Raw genomic sequence first — 5,362 nt, 5'->3', positions numbered from 1 at the left:
ACCAATTTTTTTTGAGAGAGAGAGACCTATTGATGATAGTAATCTATGAATTCTCTGTCCAGACTGATTTCTATTCAAAGTGAGGTGAGGTACACTGAATACTCTCACAGGCATTAATACCACATACCATTTCTTTGTTTAAAAGAAAAAAAAGGAAGTATTTTGGTAGAAGAGTGTTATCTCTAGTCTCAACTCCTTCTGTTCTCATCACTACCACGAATATCAAGCATCTGGTTGTACTGACACCCATATTCTCAGGATACAATGCTCTGAATTGTGTGGAAGGCATTAGGTGCTTATAGTCCTGGGATGCTTATGGCTCGTAGACTCCTCCCTGTATCAGATATTGCTCCCACGATGACAGTTGGTCCTATATGCTAAGCACTTAATGATATTAGCTCAATTAATCCTCACAATGACTCTATGTTGGGGTGCCAGCAGGTTGAGTAACATGTCAGAGACTATACAGCTAAGTTAGATGCACAGCCAGGATTTGAACCCAAGCAGTCCAGCTCCAGAGTAATGCTCTTGACCTCTAAACGCTATGCTCTGCTCCCTAGAGCAGACATTCAGTAATTTTCAACACAAATGCTTATTTGTTTGATGTTTTTTTCTCTAAACACATATTGGACCTTAAACATCCAAATGGATGTAGATCTCAAAGCTACATCCTGGGAAGCTTCTGCTGCTCAAAACCTTTTGTGATTCTTTCTTTGGAAGAGTTTTCAGAGCCAGCTTATGATTAACAGAAGAAAAGCAGTCAATACATTATAATGACAGCTCCTCTTTAAATAAAGACACTGTTATTCAGTTTGGTGAATACCTTATTTGCCCAACATATTTCTAAATAACATCTGTTTTCCAAAAATCACATTCTCCGCTAGAAGAAAGATGTTGTATCCTTGAAGACAGTCCAAAACTATGATGCAGAGACATTTTTCAATCAACTAACCAACATGTACTGAGCAACTAGTCCTGTACGTGCTCAGCCCTGGGGATACAAAATCAAACAGGACATCTTCCCTACCTTCAGGGAGTGCTCAGCCAGGTAAGGGAGACAGACAACCAGTGTGATAGGTGCTTTGACAGATGTAAGCACAGGATGCTCAGGGTACCCAGAAGAGGGGCATCAAACCCAGACTTGGGGTGAGGGCCAGCTCCCTGGAGGAGGAGGGGAGGTCTAATTTTAGTCCCAAAAGACAAGTAGCTGTGGCTACATTACAAGAACCAGGGCACAGACCCTGATGGTGGCTATGCTAACTGGGAGATTATGTCCTTGGATAAGCACACCCATACTCTCCCAGGTTTTATTTTTAGATGATAACCGTATTATTTTATGTTCACACCTGGTATTCAAGTTGTGTTTGCCTTTAAATGAAACCTGGAAAGATTTGTTGATGGTAGTTTAAAAGTTGCCTAACTTCATGTTTGTTGTTTGCTTTTGTAACTGAACCATTCAAGCTTTATGGGAGAGTTTGGCTGGTGGAGTAAACAGAAAACAAATCAGCATACTAAGGAGGTCATTGTCAGTAAACCACTTGTATATGGTAGGTACATGATGGCCATTTTTTGACAAAGAAAGGAGTGGATCCTTAATATTGATTCTCTGTAATTTAAACAAAAATAACTTGTGATCCAAGGTAGGACAGAACAACCCACACATGGAGAGAAATGGCTGCCCTGGTAGAGGCTTATAGTTTTCTCAGTATATCAATCTGAAGGACAGTGACTTCAAACCATGAGCGGGAGATACAGCAATTCAAGAAGGGGTTGTTCTGTTTCCATGGCTTACCTGCCCTTGAAAACTGAATGACCCTTGGATCACACAAGTATAAAAGAGAGGGGAGAAAGGGCTTGGGAGATGGGGAAGTATTGTCTAACACAGGGGGCCTCAGAGCTGAGAGATGGTGACACACGCTGAAAAGTACAATAGCCCAGTTGCATGCTGTGGCAAGAGTTTGAAGGCCCTCTTCTCTGTAGCCCTCATCATCTAGGTGGCCTGACCCTAACTCCATAGAACAGATGGAGAGAGAGCAAGAAACAGAACACATAACAAAGAAGCTGATAAGGCTTAGGGGAGGCCTTGGGCATGGGATACTACGTGGGAAGAACAGGGTTTCCTGGGATTTGAGAGTGAAATGAACTTGGGTAGGAGCACATCCTGGGTACTTGGGAGAAAGAAACACCTGGCTGGCAAAGGGCACCAAGACAAAACTTGATCTCTTTCTCCAAGGTGTCTAGAGCTAGGCCCAGTGAGCTCCAAGAGTAAGGGGCAAGAGATAGTAGGAGAGAAAAGATATCTGCCTGCCTGCCTCCCATTTATTTACTCATTTTGCACATGAAATGTTGAAAGAACTGTGCTAGGGAGCTGAAGGAGATACAAGAAAAGTAACCTAATTTCAGAAGTGTTGATTCAGACATCCTCAACCACAGTTCAATGCGGAGGTGGCTCTGTGGGCTAGCCTGGGGCAACCAAAAAGCTGTCCTTCCCCGAGAACATGTCCTTTATTGACCTCACTTTGTTACCAAAAATGTATCAATTGCTTTTCCTGTTCCAGAACATTCCAAGCCACCCTAACTCTTTAACAATAATCTTTGGTTACTTTTTAAGATAAACATTTGCTGACCAAGAATCCCAAGAAAAAGGGCCACAGCACTGTGTGGTGTTGATGAGGAGGCAGGAAAAAAATACTCTGGGAGGCTGTTGCTCCAATGGATAGATCTAAGTGCCTAGAGGATGCTGATGAAGAAATGGATAAAATGAAATAGTATCTATTGAACATCTAATTGTATGTCAGATGTTCTCATATCTCCTCACAAAACCTCATGGCTCTCTCCATTTTTACCTGGTAATATTCTGAGGATTAGAGAGATGAAGTAATTTTCTTATACAGCTAGTAAATGACAACAGAACTCATGCCATTGGGAGCCTAAGTACTATCACCATGCTGCCTTGAGGATGAAATTTCCTGAATAGATGTATCAGCCAGGGTCTAATCAGGAGAAAAAAACTATAGCAGCTATTTGATCAAAGGGGGTTTACTATAAATACAAGTACTGGATAATCTGATTCATGCAAAGTGCTAGGGTAGACAAATTTATAGAGATAGAGAGGAAAAATGGTGGTTGCCAGAGGCTGAGGAAGGGGGAAAATGTAGAGTTATTTAATGGGTATAGAGTTTCAGTTTTACAAGAGGAAAAGAGTTCTAGAGATGACTAGTGATCATTAATGCCACTGAGCTGCACACTTAAAATGGTTTAGACAGCAAATCTGATGTTATACATATTTTACCATGATTTTTAAAACTTAAAAAAACAAAGTTGAAATAAAGACATTTTAGACATACGAAAGATTAAGAAAGTTATTGTCAGCAGACCTGAATTGTAATAAATGTTGAGGGATATCCTTTAAGCAGAAAGAAAATGAAACCGAATGAAAATATGGATCTACACAAAGTAATAAAGAATACTACAAACAGAAACTTCATGAGTAAATATATTTTTTCCTATTTCTTAAATCTTTTTAAAAGATATTTGACTATAAACAAAAATAATAAAAATGTATTATGGGCCTTATAACTTATGCATAAGAATTATATGAAAACTATAACATAATGATCCAACACCTTATACTAATTTCCTGTTGTTATAACAAATTATCACAAACTCTGTAGCTTAGAACAACATAAATCACCTTATAGTTAGTTCTTCAGGTGAGAAATCTGACATGGGTCTCACTGAGCTAAAATCCAAATGTCGGCAGATCTGCACTTCTTCCAGAGGCTCTAGGGGAGAATCTATTTCCTTACCTTTTACAACTTCCAGAGGCTGCCTTCATTCCTTGGCTCATGGCCCCTTCCTCAATATTCAAAGCATATGACGCCAACCTCTGCTCTGTCATTACATCTCCTTCTCACTCTGACTCTCTTGCCTTCCTATTTGTAGACTTTTGTGATTATATTGGGCTCACCTCAATAATCTGGGATAATCTTCCCATATCAAAATAAAAATTCTTATCACATCTGCAATGTCGCTTTTGCCATGTTAGGTAATATTTAATAGGTTTGCAGGATTAGAATGTGGACATCTTTGTGAGGGGGGTGGGGTCCACTATTATCTACCATACACACCTCAATTAAATGGAAAAAACTGTCAGACTGGATAAAAAAGTAAGACGCAAGCATATGCCATTTACAGTACTCTTTAACTATAAATACAAAAATAAGTTAAAAATAAAAGGATGGGAGGGGCGCCTGGGTGGCTCAGTTGGTTTAGGTATCTGCCTTCAGCTCAGGTCATGATCTTAGGGTCCTGGGATCCAGCTCCATGTTGGGTTCCCTGCTCTGCTGCTCCTCCCTGCTCGTTCTCATTCTCTCTCTCTCTCTCTCTCTCTCTCTCTCTCTCTCTCATAAAGTTTTCTAAAAATAAATAAATAAAAGGATAGGAAAAGACATACTTCGTGTAGTAGGCTGAATGGTGGCTCCAAAGATATGTCCATGTTCTAATCCCCAGAACCTGTGAATATTACCTCATTTGGCAAAAGATATTATTTAACTCAAGGAATTTGAGAAGAGGAGTTTATCCAGGAGAGCCTAAATGCAATCACATGTATCCTTATGAGACACAGACACACAGAAAAGGTAATATGAAGATAAAGCCCGGAAAGAGATGCAGCCACAAGACAAAGCATGCTAACAGACACCAGAAGTGGAAAGACACAAGGGATGGTTTCTGCCCTAGAGCCTCAGAAAGGAATGTGGTACTGGCAATACCTTAATTTTAGACTTCTCACCTCCAGAACTGTGGGAGAATAAATATCTTGTTCTTAGCCACCAAAATTTTGGTAATTTTTTATGGCAGCCACAGTAAACTAATAAACCTAGCTCACTAATAACCAGATCCATGAAAGACAGATGGCTATATTAATAACAGTCAAGTAGATTTCAGATCAAATAATATTACCTGGGATAACAATTATAAAGGGGACAATTCATCAAGAGGATATAACAATCTAAATGTTTATGCACCTAATAATGAAGCTTCAAAATACATGGAGTGAAAAGCATATTTGAGTCATACTTGGTATGTATTTGACATCAATAGAATTAAATTAGATTCTAATAATAGAGATCTGGACATTCCTCAAATATCTGGAAACTAAATAATATCACAATTATAAATAACATGTCTCAAAGAAAAAATCAAACGGGAAAGCATAAAGTATTTTTAACTGAATAGGAATGAAAACATATCAAAATGTGTGAGATGCCTCTAAAGAAGTATGTGGAGGAAAATTTATAGCACTAAACGCATATGTAAGAAAGACAGATTTCAGATCATTGACATTAGCTTCTACCGTAAG

This window comes from Vulpes vulpes, chromosome X (assembly GCF_048418805.1).
Source record: "Vulpes vulpes isolate BD-2025 chromosome X, VulVul3, whole genome shotgun sequence".
In the NCBI taxonomy this organism is placed as follows: domain Eukaryota; kingdom Metazoa; phylum Chordata; class Mammalia; order Carnivora; family Canidae; genus Vulpes; species Vulpes vulpes.
This window is presented reverse-complemented; position numbering follows the sequence as displayed.